This window comes from Lissotriton helveticus, chromosome 3_2 (assembly GCF_964261635.1).
Source record: "Lissotriton helveticus chromosome 3_2, aLisHel1.1, whole genome shotgun sequence".
Lineage (NCBI taxonomy): Eukaryota > Metazoa > Chordata > Amphibia > Caudata > Salamandridae > Lissotriton > Lissotriton helveticus.
In genome coordinates this window covers 64,247,300-64,272,750 of record NC_136062.1, presented here as the reverse complement: position 1 = coordinate 64,272,750, position 25,451 = coordinate 64,247,300, and positions in this window count along the sequence as shown.

The following is a 25,451-nucleotide window of genomic DNA, read 5'->3' as shown; positions in this document are numbered from 1 at the left end:
CAGTCCCAAATTGTTTAATGTACTGCTTTTGTTGATGGGATAGGTGAATGTCCTTATTCTCTCACCAAAAGCCTGACCCATACATTCACTGAAGCACTACGAAGAAGAAATAAGGCTGTGCTGCGCTCTGAAAAAACAATAGTCTAGCCTCTTAAATCAGAAGTATAACTATACCCAAAACACGCTCCAGAAACATTTTGTATGCCTTGCAAAGATGCAGATAACAGTTTCAGGTATTCAGCATGTATTGTATTACAAAACACTCCTGCCAAACTTGTGATGCTGTACCTGCCCAGACAGCCCACCACCCCTGCCCTACCTAAACAAATGGAGCTCCAAGCCATGCGCGTTGCCTGCTCCAGCTTCACCAGGCCCAGTTTCACCTGCTGCTGCTGCAGCAGCGTGAACCCCATGGGCTCATTGCTGCCTCCAGGGGCCTTCAGCAGCCCAGCCAGCACCGGAGGCAGAAGGAAGGCAAAAACTGGCTTATTTTGTCCAGGGCAGCACCCGAACATTGTCCCCCTAAGGGCGCCATATTAGTTATGGTACTATCAAAGCTGAAGATAATCAGGTTAGGATGCAGCATCTTTGTTAAGGGATCGCAAACTGCGTAATTATGATTGCGGGGTTGCAAATCTAATGCAGCGGCAGCAACACAAAACAAGTACTAGCGAAAGAAGCGAGACAGCTCTTAGCAGAGGCACTTTCACACGGAGGGCAGACTTCATGCATTTAAGTTCAAAGCATCCAGGTGAGCCTCCACTAGTTTATTTTCACCACTGACTGTTGAGAGAAATGGGGGGTTGTGGGCTGGGAATGAGAGAAATGCAGGGGTGGGCGGCTGTACATACTAGCTGGGCTTTACATTTGTTGCACAGTGATAAAACATGGCGTGCCACGCTGCAAGAATAAGAACGAATAGTTCTCCCCAACAACAGATGAAGAATGCAAGCAGAAAGAAACTGTATTTAGGAGGTATATTTCTACTGTTCTACTTTCGTAGACCATGCACACTGCCTTGTGGGCTATACGGCCTACACAGGAGTGACTTTTTGATATTTAAACAAAATGATTTTACCTAACAAAAAACGTTTTCTTGAATGAATGCACAGTAGATTTTTACAGTGAAGCAGTCAGGAATACACAAGGTAGGCCTGAAGCCCTGTCGCTGTAGTTGATGGCACCATAGGCACTGCAGTCCTCTAATGCCATTACATTTCTGGAACCTGTGTTCACTTTCTACATCATATAGTAGGGACAGCCAATGAGGAATAAGCCAAATTAACCATTTCTAAGAGGGAGCACAGGCACTCTACTAGCAGGGGTAAATTCCACAGAGTTGTAAACCCAGCAAAGCAGATATAGGAAAAATCTGGAGGGACGCCACACAAAATATAGTCATTTTCTACAATGATTATTAAGAGGAAGCGTAATTGTTACAAATGAATATAGGACATTTTACACAAATACCTTTTCATGTGCAAACACTGTTTCGGAATATTAAACATAACCAAATGATATTTGTTTCAGGTGCAGCCCCAGTGTCAAGTCTCTCTTTATTATGAGAGATGTAAATTTTCTCTTTTTAATCTACATAGACATTCTAGGACTTTTAGTTTCTCTTTTAAGATTGACAGTATGGCTGAAAAATTGCAGCATACAAAGTGCTCTTATAGTTTAAAGAGAAGACTGACTGGCATGGGGACACTAAAAGTGCTGTGTGGCAATGAATAGTGTTATGGTCAACAACCCAAAGAGAATCCAGACGTTCAAATACCTGCAGCGCAAGCTTCACTTTAACACATAAAAGTTACAGTCAGAGTTTATAGGTGTGTTGCTTCAGGTGCAAAGTGAAGGGCACGCCAATTTCAAGGGGAAATATTGCAAATTACAAAAAAAACTAAAAGCTATAAAATATCCTTAGCCTTAACATGTTATTTGGTTTTAGGTGGTGGATACTCCCTCTACTTAGTCTGGTTAATGACTAGCAGCCAATCTTGGGTGCTACTGGTTACAGCACACTCTCCCTTTGCTCTATAGCATTTTGTATTTCACATTAGGAACGCATTTGAAATGGGTAAGTAACTAGAGATGTCCATATTGGTTATGTGAACACAATATTTTTTCTAACAATGCGTACCAATCTTTGTGTTTTCCAATATCGTTTTGTATGGGGGTAGCAAACAAAATTGCTCCTGCATTAGTATATCTTTGTCCCCACTTTTCAAAGGTTTCCTTTTAGACACTGACCAGTGACCTTTTATTTGTTAGATGCCTACAGTCTTGATATAATTTCACAGCTTTCACATCTGGTTCATTTGGATTATACATAATATAATGGCCTGTACAGCCTAAAATATTTGGTAGCCCCTATTTTTATGAAGATTGAACTTGCCAGGGTACAATTTTACATGGCCTAATGTAGGCTCCACGAACACATTACTTTTTCTACCAGATAGAATCTTTGCTTGAGTTTTCCAATTTATTTCCAGAAGTGATACCACATATTACAGCTCATGCATTTCTGTAAAATTAATTTCCCCTACTTTTCAGCTCAAGTTGCCTTTTATTTGATAGCAGACTGCAGTACCTTTTCATAATTTGTGATTTCATTCCTCAAGCTTTCACATCAGGGTCCTTCTGAGGATATTAAATATAATGCTTTACAAGGGCTGTAATATTTGGTGTTCCCTCTGTTTCTCGGGTTAGAGCTTACCAGGACTCAATTTGACATGGCATACTTTGGGCTAGAAGAACACAGTATATTCCTGCCAAATAACACCCTTTACTGTGTTTTCCAACATCTTTTACTGTGTGGATATCACATATTACCGCTCCTGCATTGCTGTAATTTCTGATATCCCCTACTTTTCAACAGGTTAGCTTTTAGCCCACTGACTAATTCAAGTTACCTTTTATATGATAGTAGATTACGCTAATTCTTTGCATTTTTCATTTGATTCCACAAGCTTTCACATCTGGTTCCTTTCGGGAATACCAAATATAATGCCTTGTTTGGGCTATAATATTTGGTATCCCTTATATTTCTTGGGGTAGAGCTTACCAGGATTCAATTTGACATGGCATTCTGTGGACAAAGTATTTTCCTGCCAAATAGCACCCTTCCCTGTGTTTTCCATAATATTTTACTGTGGAGATACCGCATATTATACCTTCTGCAGTGCTGTAATGTCTAGAATCCCCAACTTTTCAACCATTACCTGTTAGCCACATATTAACTTAAGGTGCTCTTTATTTGCTAGCAGACTGCTACATCTTTTCACATTTTTGCTTTCATTGTGCAAGCTTTCACATCTGGTTCCTTTGGAGGATACCAAATATAATGTCTCATACGGGCTATAATATTTGGTATCCCCTATGTTTCTCAGGATAGACTTTACCAGAATTCAATTGGACATGACATTCTGTTGTCTGGGTGAACAAAGTATTTTCCTGCCAAATGTCATTTGCCCTCCGTTTTCCATATAATTGTACTATGGGGATGCCACATATTACAGCTTTAATCCAGAAAGGGGTCAGGCCCTAATGACAGGAACCAGGTAGGGGCAATAATCAATATGCAAAACGGGGGGAATACCTGGGATCCAACTTCTTAATTTACAAATAACCACACTATATGCCTTTTTTGGTTAGGGTTGTTTATTTACCCTCTTTTTTCTTTAATTGTTTTGGAAGACTTCATAAGGGAAACTCTATTATTTCCAGAAGATCATAAAAGTTACACCACATTCAACATTAATTAAATTAGCAAATAAACATGACATTGGACAAAACTCAATTGTTGTTAAATGACAAACATACGATCAAAATTGCACAATATGTTAAAACCACACAAATAACTCAATTTCCTGTTGTCGAAGCAGGCTTTTTCGACAACAGGAAATTAATTTAAATACATCCGGGTAGCCAAGGCTGTGCGCGACAACCCGACGGTGTTGCTTAGCGGTGGCGGATGAAAGTTATAGTGATCTCTGGACCAAAGAAGAGTTTTACTGGTAAAGAGTATTCGAATGTAGAAAAAGACGGTATAGAAGAACTGGGTCGCCTTCAGAATTTCCCAAGGATCAGACAGAGTTTACCGCGAGGGAAATCACACACATAGAAGAACGAGATAAGCACGCTCAGAAGATAAACCGCAGTTTGGTCGCCACTTCAAAATTGGAGTCACAAAAGCTCTTTTTGCAAAAACCACCAATAAGATTGCTTCAATATGCTCGTAATAAGAAGCCCTGATGAAAGCCAGCAAAGGAATTAAAACATGGCTAGAAACGCGTCTGCATATTCTTTAATGACATCAATTAATTGAATTGTCAAATCAGGCCATTCGCATTGAATGAGTTGGCGTTATCTGCTTCTTTATTTAGTGATAAATAGCAAAAAAATGTCTTCGAATTGAAAAAGAATTTGATTACACACGCATGAGTTATTCGTGTGGTTTTAACATATTGTGCAATTTTGATCGTATGTTTGTCATTTAACTAAAATTGAGTTTTGTCCAATGTCATGTTTATTTGTTGATTTAATTAATGTTGATTGCGGTATAAATTTTATGATCTTCTGGAAATAAGAGAGTTTCCCTTATGAAGTCTTCCAAAACAATTAAAGAAAAAAGAGGGTAAATAAACAACCCTAACCACAAAGGGCATATAGTGTGGTTATTTGTAAATCAAGAAGTTGGATCCCAGGTATTCCCCCCGTTTTGCATACATATTACAGCTTTGGCATTGCTGTAATATATGGTACCATATATAATGGACTCTACAGCCTATAAAATTTGGTATCCCTTGTGTTTCTCGGGTAAGAACTTACAAAGATTCAGTTTGATGTGGTCTAATATTGGATGGCTTAACACAGTATTCGTTTGCCAATAAGCACTCTTCCTTTTTCTGCACAACATCATTTACTAACGGGACACAATATATTTGGGTTCAAGCCATGCTGTAATGTCTCGCATCCCCTACGTTCCATGGGTTACCCTTTAGCCATTGATCACTTGAAGTTGCCTTTTATTAGATAGCAGATTACAGTATCTTTTCCCATTGTGTACATCATTCCATAGGAATTGACATCCAGTACGCTTAGGTGATACCAAATATAATAGCCTATGCTGCCTATAATATTTGGTATCCCAGAGTTTCTCGGGTTAGAATTTACAAGGATTCCGTTGGACATTGCCTTATGTTGGCTGGGAGAGCACAGCATTTCTACACCAAATAACATCCTTCCATTTGCTTTCCAAAATCATTTATTAAGGGGATAACAAATATTATGGCTCATGCATTATCATAATATCTTGTATCCCCTATGTTTCATGGGTTACCCTTTAGCCATTGACCAATTGATTGTGCCCTTTATTTGATAGCAGAGTAAAGTATCTTTTCACGTTTTGTACTTCATTCCACAAGATTTTGCCTCTGGTGCCTTTAGGGGATACCACTTATAATAGCATATACAGCCTATAATATTTGGTATCCCCAGCGTTTCTTGGGTTAGAAGTTACCAGGATTCAATTTCACATCGCCTTATGTTGGGTGGAGGAGCACAGTATTTCTATACCAAATGGCAGCCTTCCTTTTGCTTTCCAACATTGTTTACTATGAGGATACCAAATATTATGGCTCACTCATTGCTTTAATATCTCGTATCCCCTATGTTTCATGTGTTACCTTTTGAGCCATTGAATATTTGAAATTACCTTTTGTTTGATAGCAGACTACAGTATGTTTTAACATTTTGTACATCATTCCACAAGATTTTGCATCCGTACCCTTAGGGGATACCAACTATAATAGCCTATACGACCTATACTATTTGGTATCCCCAGCGTTTCTCGGGTTAGAAGTTACCAGGATTCAATTTTACCTCGCCTTATGTTGGATGGAGGAGCACAGTATTTTCATACCAAATAGCACCCTTCCTTTTGCTTTCCAACATCGTTTACTATGGGGATACCAAATATTATGGCTCACGCATCATGTGCACTGTCACAAATGTCAAGCGTAACCATACTATTACCAAATAACAGATACAGAAAGGTGTGGGTTTTCAGTTGGGGGGCCAGAGCACATCATGGTCTGGCCGGGCCCCGCTCGTAATCCCATCCGTGGCTACGACTATGAAACGTCATTTTGGATCCTGCACATCCAGGCAAAACTGACTCTGCCTGCACTGAAGCCATGGACAATGCACACCAAGCCCACAACGCAATGACCTTGACCTTGCCTTTCAACAAAGCCCCGACTTTGCCGCAGCACCTGCGAAGAACTGCTTTTGCGTGAGTCTCAGACACCACATCACCGACATCTGTGGTGCACCATCCCAGCTCCGATGTATTACTGGCCATGTGTGGCTGTCGACCGGCGCATCGCCCTCAGCCCAGTGGTTCAACTACAACACCACAAATTCGACTCACTGCACTCTTAACATTGACACATCACTGGCACTGCACTGTCTTTGCTAACCAAAGCCTCGAACCCGCAACTGGGGCATCACCTACTTTGCACAGTGCATCACTCCAGAGTGCCAAGGCCTCAACGACCTTGCACTTCCTGCAGAACCGACACATCACCTGCACCTGAAATGCATCCTCTCCATTGAGCATTGCATTGTCCCAAGCATCGACGTATCCAAGGTACGGTCAGAGGGTCTGCATGACTACTGTCTCTGGCCCGTTCTCCATCACGTTCGGACTGAACTTTTGGGTTTGCCCCAGTCAAGCACTACTAGATGGCCCCAGTTGGAGTTCTTGCCCCGGTTACTTACTGTTAGTCTTCATTACTCTGCCTATAGTCTTCCTCACCACATGGGTTACGCAGTGAGTTTCAGCTTCACAATAGAACCCTCCAAGCAATTTTACGCTCTAGTCCTCCCATCCCTCCCCAACATGGCCAACCATCTTCACCCTTGCCCCAGTATAAGAGGAGGCATGACCAACCCCACTTCCTGTACAACTACCAATGCAGCAAGCAACCACATGAAACCGATAGTCAAACAGGGAGGGAGGGATGGGAACTCATGTGGCGAGGAAGACTATAATCAGAGTAATAAAGATTACTGGTAAGTAACTGGGGCATTACCTCCTTGTAAGTCTTCCTCACTGCCTGAGTCACACAGTGAGCATATCCCAAAGCCAAGCAGCTTCATGGTCACCAACAAGAAACTATATGCCAAAGGCTGAGGCAAATACCATGATTTAATCCAAACAGCAAAACAGAGGAAAAAAACAAACAGACACCAAACAGAAGGAGCGGCAGTCAAGTGCAGGCAGGGCTAGCGTGTAGAACAGCCTCAGCAAAACCCCAAGAAGCAGGACCACCCAACACCACACAATAGTGGTACATGAACATGTGTGGAGAGGCCCACGTAGAGGCCCCACAGATATTCACAATAAATACCTCATTAAAAGAGGCCCAGGAGGCAGAAATACCCCAGGTAGACCGACCCTGGATCCAGGCCGGCACCTCCGACCACTGAGAACCATAGGCCAGAAGGATTGTCTGCTTAATCCATCTACTCAGGGTAGAAAGAGAAGGCTTATGACCCGATCTAACTGGGCCAAAAGTGACAGACTATCACACTTGCAAAAAGCCAAAGTCCCCTCCAGATAAACCAACACTGCCGGCTGGACTTCCAGAAGGGAGAGATCAGCTTCCACCCCAGACTCAGGCCCCGGGGAGAAAGTCAGCAGAGTGACCTCCCTGGAATGGTTGGCAACTGAGGGGACCTTGGGCAAGAACTTAGGGTCGGGCAAAGGACAGCACAATCCGGCAAGAGACGCAAGAAAGGAGGAGACCGCAAAAATCACCCCAACTCTCCAATCTGAGCAGCTGACACAATGGCCATCAGAATCACCACCTTCATGGTCAAGAGTTTAATGTCCACAGAACCCAACGACTTAAAAGGAGCCACCTGAAGGGCCTGTAACACCAACGGGAGATCCCAGGCTGGGGCTGGACAAATCACTCTAGGACGTTGAAGAAAACAACTTCGTATCAACCGGGCCACCAATGGATCCAGCCAATCCAAATGAGGACTGCAGAACGCCCGCAAAGCCGTCAACTGAGCCCGAAATATAGAAAGAGCTAGGCCCAATGTAAAGCTATCTAACAGAAAATCCAGCACCCAGGACGGGTCCACTGAACCAGACTCTAGGCCTTTAGAAACACACCACCTAGAAGAGGACCCCCAATGTCGGGAATAAGATTGAAGGGTCGCCAGATGTCTGGAACCCTGAAGAAAAGCAACCATTTCCTCATCTAGCCACGGAACAAGAGTCTCACCCTCTCAAGATCAAGGCCTGAAGATGGAGCCAACCCACAACACCCACAGTAAGACACAAACCCCTCAGCGTATAAGGAAGATTAGGAATCACCCAACACTCCTGAATGGCCAGCTCCCTCAGAAGATTATACAACGAGCGGTGAGCTCAGCCTAGCACAATCAGCAGAACAAATACCTTGCACAGAACCTGGGAAATCAAGTGGATCAGCGGAAATGCGTAAAGCAGGATGTCTAGCAACTTAAATGACATCACATCCACCCGCCATGCCTCTGGACAGGGAATAATCTTGCAGAAGTGGGGCAGCTGAGCATTGCCCTTGGCCACAAGCAAGTCCACTGTCGGACTCCCAAACTGCGTTTGCAATACACGGAACACCTCCCCAGACAGCGAAATCGAAGACTTAGGGGAAAAACGGTAAACAACCTTTACAACGAAACTTTTACAACGCACTACCATTACAACGCGGTCATTACAAAGCAAACCATTACAACGCATTGTGCTGGGGGGCGCTCTAGGATAGGGAATAACTTTAATTTACTATCCACCTTCCCTAGGGGACTGGAGTTGGAATAGTAAATTAAACTATACACTATCCAACACCCAAAAGCACTATGCGTTGTAATGGATTGCGATGTAAAAACCGCGTTGTAAAGGCAGGCGTTGTAATAGCCTGCGTTGTAACGTAAACCCTGCTCAGGTTATCTGCCACACACTTTTCTCTCCCTGGGAGATACACTGCCAGCAGAGACAACACAGTGCTTTGGGCCCTGGTGAGAATTTCCTGAACTCGGATCCACAGGGACCGAACCCTGCAGCCCCCCTGGTGATTGAGGTAGCCCATCACCACCTGACTGTCCATCCGGACCAGAACATGATGCCCCTGAACGGCTGATGCAAACTCCAGATAAGCCATCTGAACAGCCTTCAGCTCCTCCTTGAAGTTGGGTTAGCAACCAGCATGCAGGCGATCCCAGAGACCCTGCACAGACCAGGAATCCAACGTCAACCCCCAGCCCAACTGGCTGGCATCTGTCATCAACTCCCAGGAGGAAGACACCTAAAAAGGAAGACCCCTGGTCAGATTGGATTCCACCACCCACCAACCCAGGGCGATCTGAATCTGAGGGGACACTACCACTGGTTGATCGTAAGTAGCGGAACAAGGGGACCAATGGGACAGGATATGGTTTATCAACAGGTACAGATGCAAATGAGCCCACAGCAGTACAATTATTGCTGCTGACATCAAACCCTGCTACCTCCACCACTCATGCACCGGGGCAGAATCCACGGCCAGCAGACAACCCAGGTCCCTCCTCAAGGTTGCCCTCCTCACGGCCGGCAAAAACACCAGCCCCTTGACCATGTCCAGGTGACCTCTAATAAACACTACCTTCTGGGTGGGAACCAGATGCAACTCTTTGTGGTTGATCAGAAAGCCATGCCTTTCCAGAATCTCACAGACACTCTGGACTTTAAGAGTCCAATTGGAAAAAGAAGAGGCAGATATCAGCCAGTCATCAAGGTACGGGAATACCCACATTCCCTCCCTATGGATGAGCCCAACTGAGGTAACGGGTTTTTAGGAACCCGTTTGGTGCCAGGGGATAACACCCGAAGACCTCTGAGTTCTCCCTGTTCCGGACCACAGAAACACGGAGTCTTCTAGTCGAGTCAGAGATCGAGTTTTATTGATAGCTACCAAGTAACAGGTGTCCTAGAAGCACGACAAACACGGGCCATGTGTTCTCAGGAGACTGTTCGTTTTTACAGAACCAGCCTTCTCCTTATATACAGAAATAATAGCTGCGAGCGAGAATTCTTGAGTTTATGATATGGCTATACGAATATTTCTACAATAATACAAAAGAGCGAAGTCATGTAGGCAAGCCCGTATTTTAGATGTCCGTGCGTGATAGATTACTCAGCCAAGCCCGGAACTCCCAACCGATATCGATGAAACCCCAATAAAGGAAGGCACCTCCTAGTCATAAAACTGGCCATAAACAGGGAACAGGACAGGTGTGTGTTTGTAGAAAGCATGGTTTGTATGTAGTGAATGGGTTGAGGAATGTTATGTATCGATGCTATCGCATTTGGCCACTGGGCGAGGGGCTGCCCAGACAGGTTTGGCTAAAGGCAATGGAGTCAGTTGGGACAGGTCAGGGGGGAGTCAGGGAAGGAGGACGTGTCCTTTTAGATCAAGCTCGACCTTTGATTGACTTATCATGAGGGCAAGACGTAAGATGAATGTCGTTCACAAAATGGAGTCTAAGGGGTCGGGACGGAAACTACGATTTGGGGGTGCTGGCGACTCTCGATTATGACGCAAATGTATGGGAATGATGCCCTAATCATTATCGGTTCGCTGACACCAAATTCGTCATGGTACGTTGATATTTTGTGACACGGGTATTGGACCTCGTTATCAGGATGACAACAGGGTCCAGATTTTCAGAACCACAGACCCTCCTTTTGCCCTTATGTAAGGCAATAAATCGTATTAATCTGAGTCCAAATCCGTATGAAGGAATTCGTGGAGATGCTGCTGTAACATCATTCTGTTGCTCAGTTCGTCTCTCGACACAGGCTTTTGTACACATGACGTAGCACAGAGGCCACATAGTGCAGGAGCGCACTGTATACACAGGCAGAACATAAACAGAAGTGCTAAGATCATCCCAATGAAGATCAGTGTTTTCCATCCCCATGTAGCGATCAGTTCCCAGAACCACCCTAGTAAGGACCAATCTCCTTTTTCCACGTGGAGGGAATCAGATATTTCGTGTAGTTTAGAGATGGCCTGGTACACTGTCGGTGCGTTATCAGGGATGAAAATGCAACAACTGGATTGGATCACTCTACACACACCACCACGATCGGCAAGTATGATATCTAGGGCAACTCGGTTCTGAAGGGTCATAAGTCGATCCGACTGAAGTTCGGTCGTCAAATTTCCAAGGGCTCCGGCCGTTGTAGTCACGGCGGATTCAACTATCCTCGATAACTGGCGAATATTCCTGCTGTTTACCATAGGCCCCCAAAATGGCAGAAAACCCTTTGCGAAGTCAGCGAATTCCTGACCCGCGGTGTCGTCTTTGCTCACGACACCTCTAGCTGTCCTTGTCCGATGGTAATCTGCTCTGGCCGTGTAGGTGGGAGGCAGCAGAAATGCGATAAAGCATGTACCTGAGAAGTCAGGGGGCAACCACGTGTAAGCTTGGTCATGGCAGACGAAATACGTGCCTTTGCCTGCTAATAGTATAGGGGAAGTTCGGAAAGCGAACACATACGTTTCCGTGCATATACTCTTTCCTAATTGTGCTTTGGGATCCCTGCCGATACCTTGTAAACATAAGTGACCTCGGTTGGGTACTATCCAAATTGGGCGGGATTTCTTTGCTGTCTGGCTCTTACTCAGGTAAACCCCATATTTAGTTACGTTCCAACGAGTGTACGGAGTGAGTTTATCTTTGGGAATCGTAAGATAGGTGTCGAACTCTCTACTCATATTTCTTATCCCTGTTATTAGTGCCTTGTTACTGGAATCACTTTCAATAGAACGTGTCGGGTATGGTTCTAGGGCGAATAGGAACATGGTCTGGAAAGCCCACAGAGAACCATAATAACTGAAAGGCAGGATGAAGTATGGGATACCCTTATCCGTCGTGTGTGGCATGAGTCCACATATCCTACAGTTCGATGTGTTCATGATGGACTGGTGTTGGTGTAGGAGTTGAATAAATGAGTTATTTACAAATTCGAGTCTTCTGGCAGATTCGTGTTCAGGTAGAGGGTGAAAGTAGTGTGGAGAGATAGTAGGAGGAGGCTGTGGCCGGGTGTCATTTGAAAAGGTAACTTGGAATACGAATAGAGTATAACCAGTCAAAAACATCGTTATGCTACACAACATTAAAATACATGTTATCAAAAACTTTCTTTTGGCCAGTACAGTGCATAATTGTCTTTCAAAGTTTGGGAGTCTGGTAGGTCTCTTTACCCTAGGAAACTCCATCCTCTAGTTGCTGCCCGCGGTGGTAGGTTGGTTCTGCCAGGGGGTGCGCTCTGTTCAGTACGGGGTAACTCCCTTGGACCAACCAGAACCGTTGACCTAAACGTCCCCAGTTGCACTCCCCAGCCTTCAACCGCGACCCTAGCAGCAGAACCGGATGGCGGTTCGAAAATCAAAAAATGTGCAAGTTTCCTGAGAGTGAGAGAGCTGAAAAATCAAAAAAATAGTTCTTGGGGGAGGGAAATCACTTTAGTTCGTTTTTATTTAGTCTCTTCGTTTAGTCCTCAAATCGTACCGTCGTTTTCCTGGCACAGTGTGGTCTTCAAACAATGCCTCAGGTTCGGTAGTGTCCAACTGCGTAGACTGTGGCACAAATCCTTGTAAAATATGATCACTCTCCTTTTCGGTACCAGTTTCTTTTAAACGTGCATCGCTGAAAGGGATGAAACGAGGTATGGATTCTGTCTCGGAGTCGGCAATTCCTTCGTTGACCCACCGGTCGTATGGAAGGGGCAGAGGGACCCGTTTACAATGGGTCCCGTGCACCCAGTTCTTTTTGCCGTCTACCCGAACCGCTGACCTCGTGGAAAGAAGTACCAGGTAAGGTCCGGTCCACCTCGGCTGTCCGTTGTTGGTGCGCTGGAAGTTCCGCACCAAGACCCACGTGCCGGGTGTGATGGAGTGACCTGGATCGTCAGAGGCTGGTGGAGAGGAACTGTGAACCTGTTGGTGTAAAACACGCAATTTGGTTGTCAATTCGCACAAATAGTCAAGCAGTACGGGGTGCTCTATTTCGCTAAGTTTCTTTGGTCTTGGCACGCCCCAGACGTTGGCTGGGCGGCCAAACACTATCTCGTGAGGGCTAAGTCCTAATCTGGAATGGGCAGTCATCCTAGTTGACAAGAGTGCTAGGGGCAAGGCGTCGGGCCATTTAAGACCTGTACTGGCTTGGATCTTGGCTAATTTGAGCTTTAAAGTGCCGTTGTAGCACTCTACCAATCCAGCTGATTGGGGGTGATTCGCAGAGTGGAATTTTTGCTGTATGCCTAAACATTCACACACTCTCTTCATCACGCGTCCTACGAATTCACTTCCATTATCACTCCAGACGATTCTAGGCATGCCAAATCTCGGGAAGAACTCTTTGACAAGGGCTTTGGCGGTTGACAAGGCAGTATTGTCTTTAAGGGGGTACGCTTCCACCCACCTGGAGAAAGCGCAAACAACAACGAGCACATACTTCAGATTGTTGCATCTCTCCATGTGGATGAAATCGAGCTGCAAAACCTCGAACGGATACGTTGGAGGCGCAAAATGACCAGCTGGAGTTGGGGTTCCCCTACCGGGATTGTACTTCAAACACACCATACAGTTTCTGACCACATTCTCTGCATATTTTGGGATGTTGCTATTTTGCCATACTGGGGCCAATACTTTACAGATTCCTCTCGAACTGATGTGTGCAAATCCGTGAGCCATTGTTACTACTGCAAGTACATAGGCGTTAGGCAATAACCATCGCTGGTGTTCTGACAATTCGACCCAACAACCATTCGTATCTAATCTACCCTTACTTTCTCTCCATTCATTCACCTCTTTCTCAGTTGCCTCGGCTTGTATAGATTTCACGCTTTCAATGGTGTCCTCACACATTCCCACATCAGTAATCCATCTAGCGGGACCTACAACATACATCCGACTCATTGTGTTCCTTGCAGTCTCTTTCGCAACCTCGTCTGCAAATGCATTCCCGCGGCCAACATCATCCTGAATCTTTTTGTGTGCACTGCATTTTATAATGGCAACTTGTAGTGGCAAGGTCAGTGACTGGAGGAGCTCATTAACTAGCTGACCATGTTGTATCTTTGCACCATGTGATGTAAGAAACCCACGTTCACGCCACAATCTCCCAAAACTGTGAGCCACACCAAAGGCGTATTGGCTGTCAGTGTACACATTCACTCGCTTTCCTTTCGCTAACACACATGCTCTGGTAAGCGCAATTAGCTCTGCAGCTTGTGCAGAATTATGGGAAATGCGCGCAGTCTCTATAATGGTGTGTAATGTCGTTACGGCATATGCTGCAGTCGTATCACCATTCGGCAGCTTGAAACATGAACCATCAACCCATAAAGTATCATTGCATTCAGGAACGGGAGTGTCCTGTAAGTCTACTCTCCCTTTTGTCTCTTCTTCTGTCCTAAAGCAGCAGTCATGTTTGTCAATCTCGTCTGTTCCTGTCGGAATGGGTAATAACGTTGCGGGATTCAGTGTATCGCACCTCTTTATGTGGATGTGACTTGCTAGCAGCGTAAGTTCGTAACTGGATAGTCGAGCGCTAGTAAGGTGTTGTGTCTTCGTCCTGTTTAGTAAAATGTCTACTGCATGCGGAACCATAACGATCAGAGTATTATTCATGACTAATCCAGCGGACTGTCGGATGCAGACAGCTGCTGCGGCGGTAGCCCTCAGACAACTTGGTAGGGCTTTAGCCACAGTGTCTAGAGTTGCCGAAAAATACGCGCATGGGCGCTGTCTGTCCCCAAAATGTTGTGTTAAAACTGATAATGCACAACCTTCCTTCTCGTGGACATATAATGTAAAAGGCTTACTGTAGTTGGGGTTTCCCAACACAGGAGCCGAACATAATGCATCACGCAACTTGTGGAAACTCGTCTAGCAATCTTCAGACCAAGGCATAGGATTTGGCGTGTCTTTACAGAGTAGTGCCAGCAAGGGTTTAGCTAGTAGTGAGAAATTCAGTATCCATTGTCTACAGTACGATGTAATGCCCAAGAAGGCTCGAACCTCTCTCTGTGTCCTTGGGGCACTTAGTTCTGCGATTGCCTGTATTCTTTCTGGTGTCAGTCTCCTTCCCTCCTTCGACAAGATGTGACCTAAGTAGGTTACCTCTTGTCGGCAAAATTGTAGTTTGGAGAGAGAGACTTTGTGCCTCATGTCACATAAGTGATGCAATAATGATAACGTAGCTTTCTTGCAAATCTCTTCAGTGTCTGCAGCGATCAGTAGATCGTCTACATACTGAATCAGAGTTAAACCATTCGGTAGAACAATCGTGTCTAGTTGTGTTTTCAGGGCCTGACTGAATATTGATGGGCTTTCGCAGTAGCCTTGAGGAGCGCACTTGAAGCGGAAACTTCGTCCTCCTAAATTAAATCCGAAAATATCTCTACTCTCCTCAGCAATCGGGATACTGAAGAAAGCGTTCTTCAGGTCAATCACCGAGAACCAATTTGCTGAAGCTGGAACCATCGTCAACAAGGCAGTAATGTCGGGGACAACTGGAAACTGTGGGATAACTATCTTGTTCACTTCTCTGAGGTCGATCACGAACCTATACACAGGGGGTTGTGAAGGATCAGTACGTTTTAAGACGGGCAAAACTGGACTGTTACAAACATTTCCTGTTGTTCCTTCGATGACATCTTTATCAATCAGGTCATAAACAATCGTCAATAACGCCTTTTCACATTCGCTAGATATTTTGTATTGGGGAATACGTGGTAACCTAATGTTGGCTTTCAATGTTATGACATATGGTGCTATCTCCAAACGACCTACATCATTAGAACCATTAGCCCACAGTACATCAGGAAGATTCGACAATTCAGTTGCAATATTTTCTTTCGACACATACATTGGAGAAATGACCTTCTTACCGAAAGTAAGTTGTACTCCTAGTGGTGAACAGTACAAAGTCGCATATAACCTTTTTAGCAAATCCAATCCTAACAAATTTTCACCGCAACCTGTTGTAAGAATGAGGGGTGCCTCTAATTCGCATGGGCCAATAGAAAGAGATACAGGACTGGAGATCGGGTTTCTAACAGGGGCGCCAGAGAAACCTACTGAAACATTCATTTCGCCAGACAAAGGTGTGCCAGGAAGTTTTGAGTGCATGATAGAACTTTTTGTAGCACCAGTATCCAGCAGAAATGGCTCTGACACTCCTGAGGCTCTTACCTCGACATAAGGTCCATTCTGATCTACTGGAACTGAAACAACTCCCTCTCTTTGTCCATGGCTGTCCTAGCAATCGTTACCCTCATATTCATGTTCTGTGTAATAGTCGTCAGCATAGTACTGAGCTGACCTGGTCGACGCATTATTCTGTTGGTCGAAGCTGTTCATCGAATTCTGAGGCGTAAAAGAAGTTGTATTCTGCGTGAAATTTCCACGGCCCCTACCTCTAGGGGCATGTTGAACACCTCTTCCCCTTACACCCGAAGCACCGCTCAAACGTCGCGCAAGAGCCGGACAATTACTTTTAAAGTGACCCTCTTCCTTGCAATATGCACATTGATTCGGGCCATAAGCAATACGCTGGTGGGAAAACTCGTTTCCTTGCGCGTTTCTCGAATACTGATGTTGCGGTTGATAACTGGGCTGACTAGCCGTACGAGGCGGATAAGCTTGCTGGAGAAGAACTTTAGTTTTTAAATCTTTTGTCTTTCTGTCTACTTTATCTAGCTCGTCTTTGCGCCTATTTTCATAGTACTGGGCTGTAGCTAAAATTTGAGCTGACGTAGAGACAGCCCAAGCACTCTCTGAATCTTTCAATTTATTACACAGTTCAGGGATTAAATTATGTACGAACTTGTCTACAAACAATCTTTGGCCACCCTCGGTAGCCATATCCTGACCACTATGATCGGTGAAAGTCTCCTCAAATCTTGTGAAAAAGTCAGACACATTCTCATCTTTCTTCTGCTTGCATGCAGATAGCTTGTCCCAGTTCACGCGAACTTCAGGCATTATTGTTTTCATGTACGCAATAATTCTACCGGGAAGTTCAGCTATTAACGGCTCAGGTTTAGAACCACCAATTTGTCTAGCATCTATAGCGGCAATGTTCGCCCATGAGTCACCTAGTTCTTGGGCATGGTTCGTATGGCGTATTTTGCTCCATAGAGGATGTGGGACAACGTTCCCAAACAGCATGTCTATGTCCGCTAAATTCATTATACATGAGCTTGCAGTTTGCGATAACTCCTTATAATACCCAGTCGGGTTTTTACGAGGATCAGGCAATGTCTGCTTGAGCGCCAAGACTTCGGATCGTTTCCAGGGGACATGTACCCATACACGCTGGAAATGAGGCAGAATTGGCGGTACTACATTGGCATCGCCTTCCCTCCAAACCGGAGGAACCTCTCTCATGGGGTACTGTCTCGCTCTTTTCCTATCTGATACGTCGTCTTCGTACAATGATCTAGAGACGTTTCCTTTACTCCTATAAGAGAGTAATAACTCTATCGCTTTCTCAACATCTCTGCCTGTAATCATGCCTTCGTGGAACTTAAAGCGTGTACGCCATAGTTCGTTCATTGTGTATGTGGGATCATTTGTCTCCAAATCTTCGCCCAGATATACGCACATTTCTTCGAATACGTATCTCTGAGTGGGTGCATTCCATTGACGGAAAACTTCCATAACAGACTGAACATCATATCTAACAGTATCCGTAATCCATTTACGGGCTAGTTCATTTAGCACTTTTCTTTCCTCGTAATCAGGCAGTTGACTACGTAACTGTCTATCTTCTGTTTTAGGGGTCGTCTTAGGCGACCCGAAGAAAGGTGAAAGCACACCAGTGACGGTACCTGTCGCTCTTTGTCTAATAGAAGGAGAAGCTTGCGGAGGAGCAAGTGCATTGGAAAAAACAGGCTGAGGCAAAGAAGAAGTAGAGGCAATAGTAGAGGAAGTTGAAGTAGTAGCAGATGTGGTATCATAGACAATAGCTGGAGCTGTAGGCAAAGTCGTAGAAGTAGATGGAGTAGGTAGCAAAGATGGCGGCCCTTGAGAAGGCTGCGCCGGAGAAGTAGGAACCAGCTGAACAGTAGCTGGCGTGTGTGCAAAAGCTGTGTTTCGTGCGCCAGGGCGTGGTATAGAAAAACGCTTTGGCGTTGTAGTACCGTCTAACGCATAAGGTGGAGGTGAGCTTAATAAGTAGGACATTAATGGATCTTTCTCGGATCTTCCCTCTTGACCTTGTCCCTTATTTGGTAACATCGGGTAGCATTTATCTACTGCTAGTTTCTTGCTCCTAAGTATTTGTTCGCTTTCTTGCTCTTCCTCGTTATCCCTGTATGCAACGGCAGCTTGCACCATTGACATACCTCTTTTATTCCTTTTTGCTAACTTTATTTCTTTCTGTTTGGCTTCTTTGCGCCATAAGCGAAAAGAGTCAAACATCGCCGGCCGGGCTTTTCTCTTAAATAATTTGACCTCTAGGTTATCTAATATTTCTGAGTCGAAACTACCATATTGGGGCCATTTTAAAACACCATCCTTGCGGGTGTATTTTATCCACACTTCATTATATGTGATAGGGCCTACGCCGTGCTTTACGTAGAGCTCATATGTTGGAGTTCCAATCGGAGGAACCGGACAGGAATCCTCTAATCGGGAGTCCTTACTATAACCAAGACAAAACAAGTTTCCAAGTCTGCTAAAACCAGGCATCTTTGCTCACTAGTCTAGCTTCAAACTTCAAAGGATTATCAATTACGATATTTCTCGTGAAAACACAAGTCCTTCAGCTTTGGGGCTTGCAAGTACCAAATCAAGGCATATCTCGAGGATACCAAAAAACTAAGGACAAACTAAGGACTGGGAGACGCTCCACTTATACTTAACTGAAGTATTTGAAGATCGGTGACGTCGCTAGAAGACTCGTCTATCGTTTCGCTCTACCAAGGATCACTGGGTCCAAAACAAGGCGATAGTCAGGGCAGCAGTCCTTCGTAGCCGTCGGGACGCGGGGAACCTCGCAGCAAAGACCTTCGGAACCACGTCGACATACAGGGGTTGCTGAAGTGGCTGGCCGTCCTCTGGAATTTTCACACGAAGCTCCTCACGAACATCTGGCTTGGACCGTCGCCGCTTGATACCGCCCCGAGTTGGGCGCCAACTGAGGTAACGGGTTTTTAGGAACCCGTTTGGTGCCAAGGGATAACACCCGAAGACCTCTGAGTTCTCCCTGTTCCGGACCACAGAAACACGGAGTCTTCTAGTCGAGTCAGAGATCGAGTTTTATTGATAGCTACCAAGTAACAGGTGTCCTAGAAGCACAACAAACACGGGCCATGTGTTCTCAGGAGACTGTTCGTTTTTACAGAACCAGCCTTCTCCTTATATACAGAAATAATAGCTGCGAGCGAGAATTCTTGAGTTTATGATATGGCTATACACATATTTCTACAATAATACAAAAGAGCGAAGTCATGTAGGCAAGCCCGTATTTTAGATGTCCAGTGCGTGATAGATTACTCAGCCAAGCCCGGAACTCCCATCAGATATCGATGAAACCCCAATAAAGGAAGGCACCTCCTAGTCATAAAACTGGCCATAAACAGGGAACAGGACAGGTGTGTGTTTGTAGAAAGCATGGTGTGTATGTAGTGAATGGGTTGAGGAATGTTATGTATCGATGCTATCGCATTTGGCCACTGGGCGAGGGGCTGCCCAGACAGGTTTGGCTAAAGGCAATGGAGTCAGTTGGGACAGGTCAGGGGGGAGTCAGGGAAGGAGGACGTGTCCTTTTAGATCAAGCTCGACCTTTGATTGACTTATCATGAGGGCAAGACGTAAGATGAATGTCGTTCACAAAATGGAGTCTAAGGGGTCGGGACGGAAACTACGATTTGGGGGTGCTGGCGACCCTCGATTATGACGCAAATGTATGGGAATGATGCCCTAATCATTATCGGTTCGCTGACACCAAATTCGTCATGGTACGTTGATATTTTGTGACACGGGTATTGGACCTCGTTATCGGGATGACAACAGGGTCCAGATTTTCAGAACCACACAACCAAGGGAGCCAGGACTTTAATGAAGACCATCAGGGCAGAAGACAAACCAAATGGCAGTGCCTGCAATCGGAAATGCTCTGGCCCCACACAAAACCTGAGGACCTGCTGGAATGCAGGGTGAATGGGCACTTGGAGGTAGGCATCAAGCAGATCCAAAGAAGATAGCATGTTGTGTATTGATTTAGATTCCGTATCAATTTCCCGATTCATACCCTTATATAGGTAAATTTCACATTGCCCTTATATAGGCATAGGAATCCAGTCAATATTTAGGCATAGTCCATGCAACCCAAATACAGGCATGACTACTTACATCCGTTCATCTACGTCACAACGATTTCTTGGAAAACCAGACTCTTAAGCTTTAGGGACTTCCCCTTGCCTGGATATTGATTTCTCCAAGAACTCATTTACTATGCATGAACATCTATTCTTTAGGGGTTCATTCAAGACGTTCATATGCCCGACTTATATGTCAATACCAGCATTTCTAAACACCTTCAAGGTATAAATATACCTTCCCTTGCTATTGCAAAGCACGGTGTGGTTCGGTGCAGTTCGACTACCTACTAGCACGACGAAGTTCGCAACAGCAAGTATCGAAGGAAGCCAACTCCCCAGCTGACCAGACTGACTAGACGCTGTCATCCTCCTGCTGAGAATCCAGCTCCAGTGTTTCTGACTCCCCTTGCGGGGTGTTGGGAAATCGAGTCCCGGGAAAGAGATACCAACCTCTCTCATTCTAAGGTATGGAGCTAATTAGAACCTTGATGAAACCTTTGGCAATTCTTGGCAAAACTAAACCTAGGCTAAACCATCACCTACTTCTTCCCCCGTACTAGACCTAGGTTAGGTACACTGTTGTAGGCGTATTTTAGAAGCACCAGTTGAGTATTTTAGCCTGTGTTATTTATGTATATATTTTTATATATGTCATAGCAACAGACAATGCTATTACAGCATTATTTTATATTACTGTTTATGCTGTACGCATTATACTTCGCACATTGTCTAACGATTGTAGCAGTTCATATCTCTTGCATGAGAAATAAGACTGTTCAATAAACCCCTTTTATTGAAACGTCTGTCTCTCTATTTCTATGCAACTCTTTAGAAACGAAGCATGCACGATTGACTTAGTGAAATAGTTATCCACGACTCTGAAGATATTGTTCCGGCTCTAAGGAAAAACAAAGTTGTCATGTTTATGCGGTTGTCAGAGACTAATCTCTTCTTGTTCATTCGAGAAAGTTTCTAGTGACCTCTGAGTTAGCTGGCACACACAATTAAGTTGAATGTACCCGATAGAGACACACTGACCTCAGTCCTATCTCAAATCTTTAGTGTATATTATTCCAATGTGCAGAGCCTATTAGGGATATAGGAACTACACTACAACCACATCCCCCTGAACCAGTAAGAGAAAGGATCTCCTGCATAGACAGCATCTTAAACTTAACATGAAGGACAAATAAGTTCACCCTTTTCAAATCTAGCATAGGACGAAAGTCCCCGGAAACCTTCCTTACCAGAAAAAGAATGGAGTAGACCCCTTGACCCCTTTCACAGGCCGGAGCAGGACGAATAGCCCCTTTCTCGAGAAGATCCCCAAAACCCACCAAAAGTTCCTCCCGCTTTGGCGGTGGTGATGGTGAGAGTGTGTGGACAAAGAATCCTGGGGGTGGAGAGTTGAAGACAATCGAGTAACCCTCTCTGACAATACGCAGGATCCAGTGGTTGGAGACAGACCTTTCCCAAGTCTGCATGAAAGTCAACAATCCCTCGGATAGTCTAGACTGTTCTATGAAAAAAAGGGACGTATTTTGGGGCAGTGCCACAACCACCGACTGTGATGCATGGCCCACACACCCCAGAATTAGCCCACTGTAGCAGGGATTCCAACCTCCATGATGAGCTTGCTCTGCCGAGCCTTCACCGAAAAGCCTAGTAGAATAAGGTAAAAAAAGGGGGGTACAACAATAGCCCACTTCGCAGGGCCTCCACCCTGGGCGTTAGGGCCAGCTAAGGCATAACCTCACCCCAATTGCCTGAAAATCGTGCTCAGAGAGTCTCCAGGCCAGAACAAAAAACAGGAAGTGGGATGGGTTGTGCTTCCTCTTGTACTGGGTCATGGGTAAACGTGGCCGGCCATGTTGAGGAGGAATGGGAGGACTGGTGCGTAAAATTACTTTGAGGGTTCTGTTGCGGAGCTGAAGATCATTGTGTAACTCAGGTGGCGAGGAAGTCTTACGAGGAGGTAATGGCTTCTAAGCACTGCATTTTGAGTTAATCTTGAAAACCCTTACCCTGACTGGGACTGTGGTTCCTGCTTGGACAGGGTGCGTACCTCTGCCAACCGGAAACCCTATTTCTAACAGTGTGGAGGGAGCATATTGGCTTCAAGCTGTAATGAAGAACATATTTTAGAGTAAGAATGTGAACAGGTCACCGCCCTGCTCCTCTAGAAGCAGAGTAGAATGTCTGTTTAAAATACTGAGTTACAATACTGTAAGAAATAGGGTTATTGTTTGAGTTGGATGAAATGCTACTCAAGCAACAACCAGAATCATTGCCAGCATGAACCACAAAAGTCACTGAATTAACCTGTGCTTAGCCATCAGGCAGCTTGGTGCAAAAGCTTTAAAACTTAGAGTCACTGTGTAAAGTTTTTATGCAGCAAACAGTAATAAAGTGAAAACACAACACAAAAAAAATCCCAACCCAATTTTGAAAAATAAGATACATTTTAATAAATAAAATAACACCAAAACAAAATTAAATCCTATTGGGGCGTGGCTTGGCAGGCCAGCATGGCGGATGTGAGCTGAGTGCGCTCCGTCCACCCTCACATTGATCTTTACTATATCCTGCCTCTTCGGCTTTCAACTTGGTCCCTGGGCTGCCCCGCTAACATCTCCCGCTGAGGACTAGCCCAGAGCTGATTTTTGGAGCCGCCGGAGGTTCGCAGGCGGAGGTTTGGTAATCGGCGGCGGCCTGCGTGCGACGCAGCAGTATCCTCGGCCGCGGCGTCGCTCGCATTTCCTTGCCGCATTGCCCAGCCGCAGCCGCGGCCACAGTGGGGGTCCAGGGCTTGCAATGCGTGGCTCGCCCTGCGACATTGCGGTTCCTTCGGTTCCCAGCCGGGGGAGCAGATTCTGTCGGCGGCCTGCTCCGGTCGCAGTGCTGAGTGGTGGAGACATTGGGAGTACGGGATGCGGCCGGCTGACTGCAATCTTGGTGCCTCAGCTCCGGCCTGGGCAGCTCCTGGTAGAGAGGGGCCCTCCTGGGACAGCCGGGGTTTCTACTAATCAGGCACCCAGCACATGAGTACCGCCGCACTGCCTTGGAGGGCGGCCCGGCAGTGGCGGGCACCTCCCGCTCCTTCATCTCCCCCTCCTCTCATTCCCCACCATATGTGATTTCTTCGGGGGTAGCACCACCAGGGGATAGGGGGATGGCGTGCCTCCACCTAGACGACACCGGGAGTGGGACCCCGACCTCCATCCATAGTCACCTCCTGGTGGTTTTCTGGCCAGGGTCGGTGGCAGTGATTGGGCACTATGACCAGAGACAAGCCCGGCCGTGGCTCTACTAAACAGAGTACCATGGATAAATGCATGGGCCAGGGGGTCCGGCGGCGCTGCCTGGAAGGTCTCAAAATGCTATACCAGATAATGCAGCCCTCATGGCCGCCATTGTGAAATCCAGAGACGCATTGGAAGCCAAGATCGGGGTGGTCGGCTCCGATGTAATGCTCCTATGCCAGGACCTGAGGAATGCGGTAGCCCGCATTTCAGTGACAGAGACAAGAATCTCGAGTATGGAAGATGTGGTCGCCACTCTGCAGCAGAAAGTATTGTCACTAGAGACTACCTAATGGGGCCTAGCACTGAGAGTGGAAGACGTGGAGGGGAGGGCGCAACTCAACAACCTGCGCTTTGTTGGTTTTCCGCAGGACTGCGAAAAGTGGAATATGGAGCGGTTTCTTATGGACTGGATCGTGGGCTGGTTCCCTTCTGGGGAACTCTCGACTTTGTGGTGGAACGTGCACACAGGACTCTGATGCAGAAGCCCCCCAGTCCGGGTGCCCGTGGCCTGTCATCGCCATGCTCCTCAATAACCACGACAGGGACACCATCCTGAAACAGGCCCGGGCTAAGTAGCTATTGCTGCTCAATAACTCACGCATCTTAATTTTTACGGACTATACTAAGTTGGTGCAGCAGCTGCGGCAGTCGTTCCTAGCCGCCAAGGCCCGCATCCATGACCTCAAGCTCCCTTATGCTCTACTTTATCCGGCCAGGCTGTGTGTCGTATATCGGTCCCGCACCCACTTCTTTGACACACAGGAGGAGGTATTTCACTGGACAGATGGAACTGTGTGGGAGCGTCCTCACTCTCCCTTGGGAAGAGAATCCGACTCCTCTTCAGGTGGGCCTGCACGGAATCAGCACGGGCCGAGGGGAAGAAGGGGTAGACACTCCAAATCCAGGCGCCGCTCACAATCTGCAAGTCCCACGGCCTGGGAGGGGTCCGTTTATCGGCCACTTGTCTCATTGGACTGATACCAGAATGACCATGCTACCTTCCAAATTCTAGTATTGTTTATTGGCCGAAGGGGCATGTAGGTTGACCAGTCTCTCCGTGGGGCTCCACAGAAGGAGAGGAGGCCACTAGACAATGGGCTGTGATGTGGGGATCAGTTGGTGGGTGAGGGGTGGGACCTCCTGTTGGGGTCAGGCTGCTCTGCCTGCCGCGACAGGTACTTAATTGTTTTGGAGGTACAGGGTGGGGGGAGTTGTGGGGTGTGTTTTTGGGGGGGTTTGTGGGGCTGCTGCACTGTCTACTTGTGTTCTGGACTCTGTTACGTCTTGTGGAAGATTCTTGCTGCTACCATGGTACTGTATAGGATCTGCACGGAATAGGAATGTCTGTTAGTATACAGGAGACCCCTAGTCTTTATCAGGTTCTTAGCTGGAATGTTAGAGGGGCACCAGACAAGATCAAATGGGGGCTATTCTGAAATCAGCCAAGCGAGCCTACGCAGATGTATTATTGTTGCAGGATACCCAACTCATGGGACCAAGGCAGTATGCTTTCAGCGCTTTGGATTTACACAAGTCTTTCATTCCAGGTTTGTGAGGAGTTCCAGAGGGGTTCCTATTTTAATACACCGTAGGACTGCATACACACATGTTAAGACTTGGGGAGATCTGCAGGGCAGATACTTGTTTGTACAGGGCATGGTAGGGGGTGAGATTTTGGTACTGGGGAGCTTTTATGCCCCCACCTCTTTCCT